Consider the following 18,034-nt stretch of genomic DNA (forward strand, 5'->3'; position numbering starts at 1 on the left):
TGGGCATGGGATCAAGGGAGGAGAACAGGGAGGCTTTAACTAAGGCAGTGGCAGGGATCACATTGTGGTTCTAGGGCAGAGAACAGGGATTTAAAAAGGCAGTGGGCATGGGATCAGGGAGGAGAACAGGGAGGCTTTAACTAAGGCAGTGGGCATGGGATCATTAACAAGGAGAAAGGGAGGCTTTAACTAAGGCAGTGAAGGGAGCACATTGTGGTTTGGGATTTAGAAAAGACAGTCCTGATCAGTGATGATGGTCTCCCTCCCTCCCCTCCTCTCTCTCATTAACAAGGGAGAAAACTCTCTCCCTCCCTCCCTTCCTCCTTCCTCCTCCCTCCCTCCTCTCTCTCATTAACAAGGGAGAAAACTCTCTCCCTCCCTCCCTTCCTCCTTCCTCCCTCCCTCCCATCCTCTCTCTCATTAACAAGGGAGAAAACTCTCTCCCTCCCTCCCTTCCTCCTTCCTCCCTCCCTCCCCATCCTCTCTCTCATTAACAAGGGAGAAAACTCTCTCCCTTCCTCCCTTCCTCCTTCCTCCCTCCCTCCCATCCTCTCTCTCATTAACAAGGAGAAAACTCTCCCTCCCCTCCTCCCCCTCTCTCTCATTAACAAGGAGAAAACCTCTCTTCCCTCCTCCCTCCCCCCCCTCCCTCTCTCTCTCCAGGCGCTCCATCGGCCCCCAGGAACCTGATCTCTCTCATTAACGAGACGGCTCTATTCCTCACCTGGTCTCTCTCTCCCTCTCTCTCCAGGCGCTCCATCGGCCCCCAGGAACCTGATCTCTCTCATTAACGAGACGGCTCTATTCCTCACCTGGTCTCTCTCTCCCTCTCTCTCCAGGCGCTCCATCGGCCCCCAGGAACCTGATCTCTCTCATTAACGAGACGGCTCTATTCCTCACCTGGTCTCCGCCTAGCGACAGTGGTGGCAGGAAGGACCTGACTTATAACATCATGTGCCAGCGCTGTGGCAGTGGCGCTCCGGTGGCGAGGAGGACTGTGAGCCGTGTGAGACCGACCTGCGCTTCGTACCTCGCCTCCTGGGCCTCACCGGGACCTCGGTGGCTATTCTGGACTTTGCCACACACGCCAACTACACCTTCCAAGTAGAGACGGTCAATGGAGTGTCTGGACTGGGAGGAACACCAGACCCCTGGCTAACATCACTGTTACTACTGACCAGACTGGTGAGTACTGACCAGACCCTGGTTAACATCTCTGTTACTACTGACCAGACTGGTGAGTACTGACCAGACCCCTGGTTAACATCACTGTTACTACTGACCAGACCCCTGGTTAACATCTCTGTTACTACTGACCAGACTGGTGAGTACTGACCAGACCCCTGGTTAACATCTCTGTTACTACTGACCAGACTGGTGAGTACTGACCAGACCCCTGGTTAACATCACTGTTACTACTGACCAGACTGGTGAGTACTGACCAGACCCCTGGTTAACATCACTGTTACTACTGACAGACTGGTGAGTACTGACCAGAGACCCCTGGTTAACATCACTGTTACTACTGACCAGACTGGTGAGTACTGACCAGACCCCTGGTTAACATCTCTGTTACTACTGACCAGACTGGTGAGTACTGACCAGACCCCTGGTTAACATCTCTGTTACTACTGACCAGACTGGTGAGTACTGACCAGACCCCTGGTTAACATCACTGTTACTACTGACCAGACTGGTGAGTACTGACCAGACCCCTGGTTAACATCACTGTTACTACTGACCAGACTGGTTAACATCTCTGTTACTACTGACCAGACCCCTGGTTAACATCACTGTTACTACTGACCAGACTGGTGAGTACTGACCAGACCCCTGGTTAACATCACTGTTACTACTGACCAGACCCCTGGTTAACATCTCTGTTACTACTGACCAGACCCCTGGTTAACATCACTGTTACTACTGACCCAGACTGGTGTTAGTACTGACCAGACCCCTGGTTAACATCTCTGTTACTACTGACCAGACCCCTGGTTAACATCACTGTTACTACTGACCAGACTGGTGAGTACTGACCAGACCCCTGGTTAACATCTCTGTTACTACTGACCAGACTGGTGAGTACTGACCAGACCCCTGGTTAACATCACTGTTACTACTGACCAGACTGGTGAGTACTGACCAGACCCCTGGTTAACATCTCTGTTACTACTGACCAGACCCCTGGTTAACATCACTGTTACTACTGACCAGACTGGTGAGTACTGCCAGATCCCTGGTTAACATCACTGTTACTACTGACCAGACCCCTGGTTAACAGCACTGTTACTACTGACCAGACCCCTGGTTAACATCTCTCCTCCTCTCCTCTCCTCCCCTCCCCTACTCCTCTCCTCTCCTCTCCTCTCCTCTCCTCTCCTCTCCTCTCCTCTCCTCTCCCCTCTCCTCTCCTCTCCTCTCCTCTCCTCTCCTCTCCTCTCCTCTCCTCTCCTCTCCTCTCCTCTCCTCCTCTCTTCTCTTCTCTTCTCCTTTCCTCTCCCCTCTTCTCCTCTCCCCTCCTCTCCTCTCCTCTCCTCTCCTCTCCTCTCCTCTCCTCTCCTCTCCTCTCCTCTCCTCTCCTCTCCTCTCCTCTCCTCTCCTCTCCTCCTCTCCTCTCCTCTCCTCTCCTCCCCACCCCCCCCCTCCTCCTCTCCCCTCTCCTCTCTCCTCTCCTCTCCTCTCCTCTCCTCTCCTCTCCTCTCCTCTCCTCTCCTCTCCTCTCCTCTCCTCTCCTCTCCTCTCCTCTCCTCTCCTCTCCTCTCCTCTCCTCTCCCCTCTCCTCCTCTCCTCCTCTCCTCTCTCCTCTCCTCTCCTCTCCTCTCCTCTCCTCTCCTCTCCTCCTCTCCTCCCCAACTCCCTCCTCCTCTCCCCTCTCTCCTCTCCTCTCCTCTCCTCCTAAAGAGACCTCTAGAGCTGGTCTGGGTTCTGTTCATGTCATGTCACCCTTTTCCCTATCGTGTGCACTACTTTAGCCCCGCAGGCCTCTGGTTAACAACAGTGTGTTGTATAGGGACTAGGATGCCTTTTGGGACTCAGCCATGGACCAGGGAGGATTGTCTTTCACACCTTCACGTTGTTGTTGTAGTTATTAAATAAGTTGTTGATCTAATCCTGGCGTCTCCTGAACCAAGTTTGGGGGGACGTCCATGTGATTTCTCTTCCTGGTATTACAGAACATGCTGTTGCTGTTTTTCCCAGAGGTGCTGTGTTTGTTATATTATGCTGCCTGGTGGAGCCCTCATTATGGGTTTTACACGCAGCACATTGTGGAACACACACACACACACACACGGACACACGTTCAGTCACTAGCTCCCAGGGCGTGCAGGGAGAGGGAAGCTAACCAAGGGAGGTGCAGCCTGGGAAAGGAAGTAACATCTTTTATGTAAATATTCTCTCCTGCGGGAGGCTGAGAAACAGCTTGCTCTGCTGTTCCCATCACTTTATTCAGAGGATTGACTCATCAAAATGGAGCTCTCAGCCCCTCCTCCTCCTCCTCCTCTCCTCCTCCTCCTCTCCTCCTCCTCTCCTCCTCCTCCTCCTCTCCTCCTCCTCCTCCCCTCTCCTCCTCCTCTCCTCTCCTCTCTCCTCCTCCTCCTCCTCCTCCTCCCCCTCCTCCTCCTCCTCCTCTCCTCTACTCCTCCTCTCCTCCTCCCTCCTCCTCCTCCTCTCCTCCTCCTCTCCTCCCCTCCTCTTGCTCTGCTGTTCCCATCACTTTATTCAGAGGTTGGGATTGACTCATCAAAATGGAGCTGTCAGCCCTCCTCCCCTTCTCTTCCTCCTCCTCTACTCCTCCTCTCCTCCTCCTCCCCTCCTCCTCCTCTCCTCTCCTCCTCCTCTCCTCTCCTCCTCCCTCTACTCCTCCTCTCATTCTCTCCTCCTCCTCTCCTCCCTCGTCTCCTTCTCCTCCTCCTTCTCCTCTCCTCCTTTCCTCCTCCTCCTCTCCTCTTCCTCTCCTCCTCCTCTTCTCTCCCCCTCTTCTCCTCCCCTCTTCCCCTTCCTCTCCTCCTTCTCCTCCTCCTTCTCCTCTCCTCCTTCCTCCTCCTCCTCTCCTCTTTCTCCTCCTCCTCTTCTCTCCCCCTCTTCTCCTCCCCTCTTCCCCTTCCTCTCCTCCTCTCCTCCTCCTCTCCTCCTCTTCTCTCCTCCTCTTCTCTTCTCCTCTCCTCCTCCTCCTCCTCCTCCAGAGAGAGAGACAGACAGATAGACAGACAGACACTGACTGCTCACACAGACAAACAGAGAGAGAGAGAAAGTCTGTCTGTCTGTCTATCTGTCTTCCTCTCTTACATAAGCACATCCAGTCAGGTCCACTTCCACACCTAATCCAGTCTACGTGTTAGAGCACCACCCATGATCCCCACTGTTTAACCCTGTTGAACCAGACACCACCCATGATCCCCACGGTTTAACCCTGTTGAACCAGACACCACCCATGATCCCCACTGTTTAACCCTGTTGGACCAGACACCACCCATGATCCCCCTGTTTAACCCTGTTGGACCAGACACCACCCATGATCCCCCCTGTTTAACCCTGTTGAACCAGACACCACCCATGATCCCCCGGTTTAACCCTGTTGAACCAGACACCACCCATGATCCCCTGTTTAACCCTGTTGGACCAGACACCACCCATGATCCCCCTGTTTAACCCTGTTGGACCAGACACCACCCATGATCCCCACTGTTTAACCCTGTTGACCAGACACCACCCATGATCCCCCTGTTTAACCCTGTTGAACCCACCACCCATGTTTAACCCTGTTGGACCAGACACCACCCATGATCCCCCTGTTTAACCCTGTTGAACCAGACACCACCCATGATCCCCCTGTTTAACCCTGTTGAACCAGACACCACCCATGATCCCCACTGTTTAACCCCCACCCATGATCCCCCTGTTTAACCCTGTTGAACCAGACACCACCCATGATCCCCACTGTTTAACCCTGTTGGACCAGACACCACCCATGATCCCCACTGTTTAACCCTGTTGAACCAGACACCACCACCCTGGCTGTTTCTCAGACACATACTGTTTAACCCTGTTGAACCAGACACCACCCAATCACGGTTTAACTCTGTTGAACCAGACACCACCCATGATCCCACTGTTTAACCCTGTTGGACCAGACACCACCCATGATCCCCACTGTTTAACCCTTGAACCAGACACCACCATGATCCCCACGGAACTCTGTTGAACAGACACCACCCATGATCCCCACGGTTTAACCCTGTTGAACCAGACACCACAGGATCCCCCTGTTTAACCCTGTTGGACCAGACACCACCCATGATACTGTTTAACCCTTGGACCAGACACCAATGATCCCCACTGTTTAACCCTACAGTGAGAGAACTATTGGCTGGCTGTTCTCTAATAACACTCTGAGAATCAATCACCGCTCTGTCGCCAAGGTTTCAGCTACACCTAAGTCTTAGAGAGATAAGAGAAGAACGAAAGAGAGAGGGGAGAACACAATGTTCCCATGAGACATTATCTTCCTAATTATCTCCTAGTTTCCTACAGTAGAGAACTACCTTCTAATGCCTTGATAATTATCTCCTAGTTTCCTACACCTGCTAATGCCTTGATAATTATCTCCTAGTTTCCTACAGAAGATAACTACCTACTAATGCCTTGATAATTATCTCCTAGCTTCCTACAGTAGAGAACTACCTGCTACCTACTACCTATTTTCATGTGTAATTGATGACACATTTAAACTAGGGAATCAAATCCAACTTGTCAAGATTAGACCGGGGAACGCTGCAAACAGGGGAGGATAAATGAATTAGGAATGATGTCTGAATAAATGTAGCATAATTAAAAGCCTAATGAGGCATTAATATGCAATTTGCAAATGATGAGCGTGAGGCAGGAAACAAATCTCCCTTAATGTGTTGGGGATAAAACCACAGATGGAGAGGAAGAGGAGAGAGGAGAGGAGAGGAGAGGAGAGGAGAAGAGAAGAGAAGAGAAGAGAAGAGAAGAGAAGAGAAGAGAAGAGAGGAGAGGAGAGGAGAGGAGAGGGAGAGGAGAGGAGAGGAGAGGAGAGGAGAGGAGAGGAGAGGAGAGGAGAGGAGAGGAGAGGAGAGCTGTCAAATCTCATTCCATGGAGGGCCTAGTGTTTGCAAGTGTTGGGTTTTTCCTTTCAATTAAGTACTAGACAACCAGGTGAGGGAGTTCCTTACTGAGACAACCAGGTGAGGGGAGTTCCTTACTGAGACAACCAGGTGAGGGGAGTTCCTTACTGAGACCCAGGTGGAGAGACAACCAGGTGAGGGGAGTTCCTTACTGAGACAACCAGGTGAGGGGAGTTCCTTACTGAGACAACCAGGTGAGGGAGTTCCTTACTGAGACAACCAGGTGAGGGAGTTCCTTACTGAGACAACCAGGTGAGGGAGTTCCTTACTGAGACAACCAGGTGAGGGAGTTCCTTACTGAGACAACCAGGTGAGGGAGTTCCTTACTGAGACAACCAGGTGAGGGAGTTCCTTACTGAGACAACCAGGTGAGGGAGTTCCTTACTGAGACCTAGACAACCAGGTGAGGGAAGATCCTTACTGAGACAACCAGGTGAGGGGAGATCCTTACTGAGACAACCAGGTGAGGAGAGTTCCTTACTGAGACCTAGACAACCAGGTGAGGGGAGTTCCTGACTGAGACCTAGACAACCAGGTGAGGGGAGTTCCTTACTGAGACAACCAGGTGAGGGGAGTTCCTTACTGAGACAACCAGGTGAGGGAGTTCCTTACTGAGACAACCAGGTGAGGAGAGTTCCTTACTGAGACAACCAGGTGAGGGAGTTCCTTACTAAGACAACCAGGTGAGGAGAGTTCCTTACTGAGACCTAGACAACCAGGTGAGGGGAGTTCCTTACTGAGACCTAGACAACCAGGTGAGGAGAGTTCCTTACTGAGACCTAGACAACCAGGTGAGGAGAGTTCCTTACTGAGACAACCAGGTGAGGGGAGTTCCTTACTGAGACCTAGAAAACCAGGTGAGGGGAGTTCCTTACTGAGACAACCAGGTGAGGGAGTTCCTTACTGAGACCTAGACAACCAGGTGAGGGGAGATCCTTACTGATACAACCAGGTGAGGGGAGTTCCTTACTGAGACAACCAGGTGAGGGAGTTCCTTACTGAGACAACCAGGTGAGGAGAGTTCCTTACTGAGACCTAGACAACCAGGTGAGGGGAGTTCCTTACTGAGACCTAGACAACCAGGTGAGGAGAGTTCCTTACTGAGACCTAGACAACCAGGTGAGGGAGTTCCTTACTGAGACAACCAGCTGAGGGGAGTTCCTTACTGAGACCTAGACAAACAGGTGAGGGAGTTCCTTACTGAGACAACCAGGTGAGGAGAGTTCCTTACTGATACAACCAGGTGAGGAGAGTTCATTACTGATACAACCAGGTGAGGGAGTTTCTTACTGAGACAACCAGGTGAGGAGAGTTCCTTACTGAGACAACCAGGTGAGGGGAGTTCCTTACTGAGACAACCAGGTGAGGGAGTTCCTTACTGAGACCTAGACAACCAGGTGAGGGGAGTTCCTTACTGAGACCTAGACAACCAGGTGAGGGAGTTCCTTACTGAGACAACCAGGTGAGGGAGTTCCTTACTGAGACAACCAGGTGAGGGGAGTTCCTTACTGAGACAACCAGGTGAGGAGAGTTCCTTACTGAGACCTAGACAACCAGGTGAGGGAGTTCCTTACTGAGATAACCAGGTGAGGGGAGTTCCTTACTGAGACAACCAGGTGAGGGAGAGTTCCTTACTGAGACCTAGACAACCAGGTGAGGGAGTTCCTTACTGAGACCTAGACAAACAGGTGAGGAGAGTTCCTTACTGAGACCTAGACAACCAGGTGAGGGGAGTTCCTTACTGAGACCTAGACAAACAGGTGAGGAGAGTTCCTTACTGAGACCTAGACAACCAGGTGAGGAGAGTTCCTTACTGAGACCTATACAACCAGGTGAGGGAGTTCCTTACTGAAACAACCAGGTGAGGAGAGTTCCTTACTGATACAACCAGGTGAGGGGAGTTTCTTACTGAGACAACCAGGTGAGGAGAGTTCCTTACTGAGACAACCAGGTGAGGGAGTTCCTTACTGAGACAACCAGGTGAGGGGAGTTCCTTACTGAGACCTAGACAACCAGGTGAGGGAGTTCCTTACTGAGACCTAGACAAACAGGTGAGGAGAGTTCCTTACTGAGACAACCAGGTGAGGAGAGTTCCTTACTGAGACAACCAGGTGAGGGGAGTTCCTTACTGAGACAACCAGGTGAGGAGAGATCCTTACTGAGACCTAGACAACCAGGTGAGGGGAGTTCCTTACTGATACAACTAGGTGAGGGAGTTCCTTACTGAGACAACCAGGTGAGGGGAGTTCCTTACTGAGACAACCAGGTGATGGGAGTTCCTTACTGAGACAACCAGGTGAGGAGAGTTCCTTACTGAGACAACCAGGTGAGGGAGTTCCTTACTGAGACAACCAGGTGAGGAGAGATCCTTACTGAGACCTAGACAACCAGGTGAGGGAGTTCCTTACTGAGACAACCAGGTGAGGAGATCCTTACTGAGACAACCAGGTGAGGGAGTTCCTTACTGAGACAACCAGGTGAGGAGAGTTCCTTACTGAGACAACCAGGTGAGGGAGTTCCTTACTGAGACAACCAGGTGAGGAGAGATCCTTACTGAGACCTAGACAACCAGGTGAGGGAGTTCCTTACTGAGACAACCAGGTGAGGGAGATCCTTACTGAGACAACCAGGTGAGGGAGTTCCTTACTGAGACAACCAGGTGAGGGAGTTCCTTACTGAGACAACCAGGTGAGGGGAGTTCCTTACTGAGACAACCAGGTGAGGGGAGTTCCTTACTGAGACAACCAGGTGAGGAGAGTTCCTTACTGAGACAACCAGATGAGGGGAGTTCCTTACCTGGTTGTGGGTGGATCGATAAACTCAGACACTCGGCCCTCCGTGGAATAAGTTTGACACGTTGCCTTTAGGTAGTGCACTTCCCTGGTCTAAAGTAGTGCACTGTGTAGGGAATAGGGTGCCATTTGGTCTAAAGTAGTGCACTATATGGGGAATAGTGTTCCATTTGGTTTAAAGTAGTGCACTGTGTCGGGATAGGGTGCCATTTGGTCTAAAGTAGTGCACTATATGGGGAATAGTGTTCCATTTGGTTTAATGTAGTGCACTGTGTCGGGGATAGGGTGCCATTTGGTCTAAAGTAGTGCACTGTGTAGGGGATAGGGTGCCATTTGGTCTAAAGTAGTGCACTGTGTATTATAGACAGACTGACACTGATGGAGAAGCAGTCTGTATTGTAGACAGACTGACACTGATGGAGACGCAGTCTGTATTGTAGACAGACTGACACTGATGGAGAAGCAGTCTGTATTGTAGACAGACTGACACTGATGGAGAAGCAGTCTGTATTGTAGACAGACTGACACTGATCCCTCCCTCCCTCCCTCCCTCCCTCCCTCCCTCCCTCCCCCCTCCCTCCCTCCCTCCCTCCCTCCCTCCCTCCCTCCCTCCCTCCCTCCCCTCCCTCCCTCCCTCCCTCCCTCCCTCCCTCCTCTCCTCTCCTCTCCTCTCCTCTCCCTCCCTTCCCCAGATTTCCATGTCTTACTAACAGTAAGAGACACATTACTCTGACACACACACACACACACACATTACGCTGACTGAGGATGTTATTACCCAGCAGGCAGCAGCACAGCTACCAGCCGTGGCCTGAGAGAATATTTACCTGGAGAAATTCAATCAGTGTGTGCCAAAACGACACACTCAGTGTGTGCCCGCCCAGCGACATATTTAGAATCTGTTATTATGTCAGGACCTAGTCTGCCCAGTGTGAAGACAGTTAGTAGAGACTGGTCATCTACCATGTTGATCCCCCAGACAGGACCATGCTGACCCCCCAGACAGGACCATGCTGACCCCCCAGACAGGACCATGCTGACCCCCAGACAGGACCATGCTGAACCCCCCCCGACACTGTACAGTACCCTCCCTCCTTAGAATCTGTTATTATGTCAGGACCTAGTCTGCCCAGTTTGAAGACAGTTAGTAGAGACTGGTCATCTACCATGTTGATCCCCCAGACAGGACCATGCTGACCCCCCAGACAGGCCCATGCTGACCCCCAGACAGGACCATGCTGACCCCCCGACACTGTACAGTACCCTCCCTCCCTCCTTAGAATCTGTTATTATGTCAGGACCTAGTCTGCCCAGTGTGAAGACAGTTAGTAGAGACATGTCATCTACCATGTTGATCCCCCAGACAGGACCATGCTGACCCCCCAGACAGGACCATGCTGACCCCCCCCGACACAGTACATTACACTCCCTCCCTCCTTAGAATCTGTTATTATGTCAGGACCTAGTCTGCCCAGTGTGAAGACAGTTAGTAGAGACTGGTCATCTACCATGTTGACCCCCCAGACAGGACCATGCTGACCCCCCAGACAGGACCATGCTGACCCCCCAGACAGGACCATGCTGACCCCCCAGACAGGACCATGCTGACCCCCCAGACAGGACCATGCTGACCCCCCAGACAGGACCATGCTGACCCCCAGACAGGACCATGCTGACCCCCCAGACAGGACCATGGTGACCCCGCCCAGACAGGACCATGCTGACCCCCCAGACAGGACCATGCTGACCCCCAGACAGGACCATGCTGACCCCCCAGACAGGACCATGCTGACCCCCCAGACAGGACCATGCTGACCCCCCGACACAGTACAATACCCTCCCTCCCTCCTTAGAATCTGTTATTATGTCAGGACCTAGTCTGCCCAGTGTGAAGACAGTTAGTAGAGACTGGTCATCTACCATGTTGACCCCCAGACAGGACCATGCTGACCCCCCAGACAGGACCATGCTGACCCCCCAGACAGGACCATGCTGACCCCCCAGACAGGACCATGCTGACCCCCAGACAGGACCATGCTGACCCCCAGACAGGACCATGCTGCCCCCCAGACAGGACCATGCTGACCCCCCAGACAGGACCATGGTGACCCCCCCCAGACAGGACCATGCTGACCCCCAGACAGGACCATGCTGACCCCCCAGACAGGACCATGGTGACCCCCAGACAGGACCATGCTGACCCCCCAGACAGGACCATGCTGACCCCCCAGACAGGACCATGCTGACCCCCCAGACAGGACCATGCTGACCCCCAGACAGGACCATGCTGACCCCCCAGACAGGACCATGCTGACCCCCCAGACAGGACCATGCTGACCCCCCAGACAGGACCATGCTGACCCCCCAGACAGGACCATGCTGACCCCCTCCCCGACACAGTACAATACCCTCCCTCCCTCCTTAGAATCTGTTATTATGTCAGGACCTAGTCTGCCCAGTGTGAAGACAGTTAGTAGAGACTGGTCATCTACCATGTTGACCCCCTAGACAGGACCATGCTGACCCCCAGACAGGACCATGTTGACCCCCCCCAGACAGGACCATGCTGACCCCCCAGACAGGACCATGCTGCCCCCCAGACAGGACGATGCTGGCCCCCCAGACAGGACCATGCTGACCCCCCAGACAGGACCATGCTGATCCCCCAGACAGGACCATGTTGACCCCCCAGACAGGACCATGCTGATCCCCCAGACAGGACCATGCTGATCCCCCAGACAGGACCATGTTGACCCCACCAGACAGGACCATGCTGACCCCCCAGACAGGACCATGCTGACCCCCTCCCCGACACAGTACAATACCCTCCCTCCCTCCTTAGAATCTGTTATTATGTCAGGACCTAGTCTGCCCAGTGTGAAGACAGTTAGTAGAGACTGGTCATCTACCATGTTGACCCCCTAGACAGGACCATGCTGACCCCCAGACAGGACCATGTTGACCCCCAGACAGGACCATGCTGACCCCCCAGACAGGACCATGCTGCCCCCCAGACAGGACGATGCTGGCCCCCAGACAGGACCATGCTGACCCCCAGACAGGACCATGCTGATCCCCCAGACAGGACCATGTTGACCCCCCAGACAGGACCATGCTGCCCCCCAGACAGGACGATGCTGGCCCCCAGACAGGACCATGCTGACCCCCCAGACAGGACCATGCTGACCCCCAGACAGGACCATGTTGACCCCCCCAGACAGGACCATGCTGACCCCCCAGACAGGACCATGCTGCCCCCCAGACAGGACGATGCTGGCCCCCAGACAGGACCATGCTGATCCCCCAGACAGGACCATGCTGACCCCCCCCAGACAGGACCATGCTGCCCCCCAGACAGGACGATGCTGGCCCCCCAGACAGGACCATGCTGACCCCCCAGACAGGACCATGCTGATCCCCCAGACAGGACCATGTTGACCCCCCAGACAGGACCATGCTGATCCCCCAGACAGGACCATGCTGATCCACCAGACAGGACCATGTTGACCCCCTAGACAGGACCATGCTGACCCCCAGACAGGACCATGTTGACCCCCCAGACAGGACCATGCTGACCCCCCCAGACAGGACCATGCTGCCCCCCAGACAGGACGATGCTGGCCCCCCAGACAGGACCATGCTGACCCCCAGACAGGACCATGCTGATCCCCCAGACAGGACCATGTTGACCCCCCAGACAGGACCATGCTGATCCCCCAGACAGGACCATGCTGATCCCCCAGACAGGACCATGTTGATCCCCCAGACAGGACCATGTTGACCCCCCAGACAGGACCATGGTGACCCCCAGACAGGACAATGCTGACCCCCAGACAGGACCATGCTGGCCCCCCAGACAGGACCATGCTGACCCCCCAGACAGGACCATGTTGATCCCCCAGACAGGACCATGTTGACCCCCCAGACAGGACCATGCTGACCCCCAGACAGGACCATGCTGATCCCCCAGACAGGACCATGTTGACCCCCTCCAGACAGGACCATGCTGACCCCCCCCCCCCCGACACAGTACAGTACCCTCCCTCCCTCCTTAGAATCTGTTATTATGTCAGGACCTAGTCTGCCCAGTGTGAAGACAGTTAGTAGAGACTGGTCATCTACCATGTTGATCCCCCAGACAGGACCATGCTGACCCCCAGACAGGACCATGCTGACCCCCAGACAGGACCATGCTGACCCCCCAGACAGGACCATGCTGACCCCCAGACAGGACCATGCTGACCCCCCAGACAGGACCATGTTGATCCCCAGACAGGTCCATGCTGAACCCCCAGACAGGACCATGTTGACCCCCAGACAGGTCCATGCTGACCCCCAGACAGGACCATGCTGACCCCCCAGACAGGACCATGGTGACCCCCCAGACAGGACCATGCTGACCCCCCAGACAGGACCATGCTGACCCCCCAGACAGGACCATGCTGACCCCCCCCGACACAGTACAATACCCTCCCTCCCTCCTTAGAATCTGTTATTATGTCAGGACCTAGTCTGCCCAGTGTGAAGACAGTTAGTAGAGACTGGTCATCTACCATGTTGACCCCCCAGACAGGACCATGCTGACCCCCCCAGACAGGACCATGCTGACCCCCCAGACAGGACCATGCTGACCCCCCAGACAGGACCATGCTGACCCCCAGACAGGACCATGCTGACCCCCAGACAGGACATGCTGACCCCCAGACAGGACCATGCTGACCCCCAGACAGGACCATGGTGACCCCCCAGACAGGACCATGCTGACCCCCCAGACAGGACCATGCTGACCCCCCAGACAGGACCATGCTGACCCCCCAGACAGGACCATGCTGACCCCCAGACAGGACCATGCTGACCCCCCCCGACACAGTACAATACCCTCCCTCCCTCCTTAGAATCTGTTATCATGTCAGGACCTAGTCTGCCCAGTGTGAAGACAGTTAGTAGAGACTGGTCATCTACCATGTTGACCCCCCCAGACCGGACCATGCTGACCCCCAGACAGGACCATGTTGACCCCCCAGACAGGACCATGCTGAACCCCCAGACAGGACCATGCTGCCCCCCAGACAGGACCATGCTGGCCCCCCAGACAGGACCATGCTGACCCCCCAGACAGGACCATGCTGATCCCCAGACAGGACCATGTTGACCCCCCAGACAGGACCATGCTGATCCCCCAGACAGGACCATGCTGATCCCCCAGACAGGACCATGTTGACCCCACCAGACAGGACCATGCTGACCCCCCAGACAGGACCATGCTGACCCCCCCCGACACAGTACAGTACCCTCACTCCCTCCTTAGAATCTGTTATTATGTCAGGAACTAGTCTGCCCAGTGTGAAGACAGTTAGTAGAGACTGGTCATCTACCATGTTGATCCCCCAGACAGGACCATGTTGACCCCCAGACAGGACCATGGTGACCCCCAGACAGGACCATGCTGACCCCCCAGACAGGACCATGCTGGCCCCCAGACAGGACCATGCTGACCCCCAGACAGGACCATGTTGATCCCCCAGACAGGACCATGTTGACCCCCCAGACAGGACCATGCTGACCCCCCAGACAGGACCATGCTGATCCCCCAGACAGGACCATGTTGACCCCCTCCAGACAGGACCATGCTGACCCCCCCCCCCGACACAGTACAGTACCCTCCCTCCCTCCTTAGAATCTGTTATTATGTCAGGACCTAGTCTGCCCAGTGTGAAGACAGTTAGTAGAGACTGGTCATCTACCATGTTGATCCCCCAGACAGGACAATGCCGACCCCCCAGACAGGACCATGCTGACCCCCCCAGACAGGACCATGCTGACCCCCCAGACAGGACCATGCTGACCCCCAGACAGGACCACGCTGACCCCCCAGACACAGTACTGACAGGACCATGCTGACCCCCAGACAGGACCATGCTGACCTCCCTAGACAGGTCCATGCTGAACCCCCAGACAGGACCATGCTGACCCCCCAGACAGGACCATGCTGACCCCCCAGACAGGACCATGTTGACCCCCCAGACAGGACCATGCTGGCCCCCAGACAGGACCATGCTGATCCCCCAGACAGGACCATGTTGACCCCCAGACAGGACCATGTTGACCCCCCAGACAGGACCATGCTGAACTCCCCAGACAGGACCATGCTGACCCCCCAGACAGGACCATGTTGACCCCCAGACAGGACCATGCTGACCCCCCAGACAGGACCATGCTGACCCCCCAGACAGGACCATGCTGACCCCCAGACAGGACCATGTTGACCCCCCAGACAGGACCATGCTGAACCCCCAGACAGGACCATGCTGACCCCCCAGACAGGACCATGTTGACCCCCCAGACAGGACCATGCTGACCCCCAGACAGGACCATGCTGACCCCCCAGACAGGACCATGCTGACCCCCCCCGACACAGTACAATACCCTCCCTCCCTCCTTAGAATCTGTTATTATGTCAGGACCTAGTCTGCCCAGTGTGAAGACAGTTAGTAGAGACTGGTCATCTACCATGTTGATCCCCCAGACAGGACCATGTTGACCCCCAGACAGGACCATGCTGGCCCCCCAGACAGGACCATGCTGACCCCCCAGACAGGACCATGTTGACCCCCCAGACAGGACCATGCTGATCCCCCAGACAGGACCATGCTGATCCCCCAGACAGGACCATGTTGACCCCCTCCAGACAGGACCATGCTGACCCCCCGACACAGTACAGTACCCTCCCTCCCTCCTTAGAATCTGTTATTATGTCAGGACCTAGTCAAATCAAATTTATTTATATAGCCCTTCGTACATCAGCTGATATCTCAAAGTGCTGTACAGAAACCCAGCCTAAAACCCCAAACAGCAAGCAATGCAGGTGTAGAAGCACGGTGGCTAGGAAAAACTCCCTAGAAAGGCCAAAACCTAGGAAGAAACCTAGAGAGGAACCAGGCTATGTGGGGTGGCCAGTCCTCTTCTGGCTGTGCCGGGTGGAGATTATAACAGAACATGGCCAAGATGTTCAAATGTTCATAAATGACCAGCATGGTCGAATAATAATAAGGCAGAACAGTTGAAACTGGAGCAGCAGCACAGTCAGGTGGAAGTTGAAACTGGAGCAGCAGCATGGCCAGGTGGACTGGGGACAGCAAGGAGTCATCATGTCAGGTAGTCCTGGGGCATGGTCCTAGGGCTCAGGTCAGTTGAAACTGGAACAGCAGCATGGCCAGGTGGACTGGGGACAGCAAGGAGTCATCATGTCAGGTAGTCCTGGAGCTCAGGTCCTAGGGCTCAGGTCCTCCGAGAGAGAGAAAGAAAGAGAGAAGGAGAGAATTAGAGAACGCACACTTAGATTCACACAGGACACCGAATAGGACAGGAGAAGTACTCCAGATATAACAAACTGACCCCAGCCCCCCAACACATAAACTACTGCAGCATAAATACTGGAGGCTGAGACAGGAGGGGTCAGGAGACACTGTGGCCCCATCCGAGGTCACCCCCGGACAGGGCCAAACAGGAAGGATATAACCCCACCCACTTTGCCAAAGCACAGCCCCCACACCACTAGAGGGATATCTTCAACCACCAACTTACCATCCTGAGACAAGGCTGAGTATAGCCCACAAAGATCTCCGCCACGGCACAACCCAAGGGGGGGGCGCCAACCCAGACAGGATGACCACAACAGTGAATCAACCCACTCAGGTGACGCACCCCCTCCAGGGATGGCATGAGAGAGCCCCAGTAAGCCAGTGACCCAGCCCCTGTAATAGGGTTAGAGGCAGAGAATCCCAGTGGAAAGAGGGGAACCGGCCAAGCAGAGACAGCAAGGGCGGTTCGTTGCTCCAGAGCCTTTCCGTTCACCTTCCCACTCCTGGGCCAGACTACACTCAATCATATGACCCACTGAAGAGATGAGTCTTCAGTAAAGACTTGAAGGTTGAGACCGAGTTTGCGTCTCTGACATGGGTAGGCAGACCGTTCCATAAAAATGGAGCTCTATAGGAGAAAGCCCTGCCTCCAGCTGTTTGCTTAGAAATTCTAGGGACAATTAGGAGGCCTGCGTCTTGTGACCGTAGCGTACGTGTAGGTATGTACGGCAGGACCAAATCAGAGAGATAGGTAGGAGCAAGCCCATGTAATGCTTTGTAGGTTAGCAGTAAAACCTTGAAATCAGCCCTTGCTTTGACAGGAAGCCAGTGTAGAGAGGCTAGCACTGGAGTAATATGATCAAATTTTTTGGTTCTAGTCAGGATTCTAGCAGCCGTATTTAGCACTAACTGAAGTTTATTTAGTGCTTTATCCGGGTAGCCGGAAAATAGAGCATTGCAGTAGTCTAACCTAGAAGTGACAAAAGCATGGATTAATTTTTCTGCATCATTTTTGGACAGAAAGTTTCTGATTTTTGCAATGTTACGTAGATGGAAAAAAGATGTCCTTGAAATGGTCTTGATATGTTCTTCAAAAGAGAGATCAGGGTCCAGAGTAACGCCGAGGTCCTTCACAGTTTTATTTGAGACGACTGTACAACCATTAAGATTAATTGTCAGATTCAACAGAATATCTCTTTGTTTCTTGGGACCTAGAACAAGCATCTCTGTTTTGTCCGAGTTTAATAGTAGAAAATTTGCAGCCATCCACTTCCTTATGTCTGAAACACATGCTTCTAGCGAGGGCAATTTTGGGGCTTCACCATGTTTCATTGAAATGTACAGCTGTGTGTCATCCGCATAGCAGTGAAAGTTTACATTATGTTTTCGAATAACATCCCCAAGAGGTAAAATATATAGTGAGAACAATAGTGGTCCTAAACGGAACCTTGAGGAACACCGAAATTTACAGTTGATTTGTCAGAGGACAAACCATTCACAGAGACAAACTGATATCTTTCCGACAGATAAGATCTAAACCAGGCCAGAACTTGTCCGTGTAGACCAATTTGGGTTTCCAATCTCTCCAAAAGAATGTGGTGATCGATGGTATCAAAAGCGGCACTAAGGTCTAGGAGCACGAGGACAGATGCAGAGCCTCGGTCCGATGCCATTAAAATGTCATTTACCACCTTCACAAGTGCCGTCTCAGTGCTATGATGGGGTCTAAAAC

At 53.8% G+C, this 18,034-nt stretch overlaps 1 pseudogene; it reads left to right on the forward strand.

Moving 5' to 3' along the window:
• The first annotated feature begins 835 nt into the window (after positions 1 to 835).
• Positions 836 to 18,034, forward strand: part of LOC121844244 — a 52,001-nt pseudogene continuing 34,802 nt past the window's right edge.

Source organism: Oncorhynchus tshawytscha, unplaced genomic scaffold (assembly GCF_018296145.1).
Source record: "Oncorhynchus tshawytscha isolate Ot180627B unplaced genomic scaffold, Otsh_v2.0 Un_contig_15681_pilon_pilon, whole genome shotgun sequence".
NCBI lineage: Eukaryota > Metazoa > Chordata > Actinopteri > Salmoniformes > Salmonidae > Oncorhynchus > Oncorhynchus tshawytscha.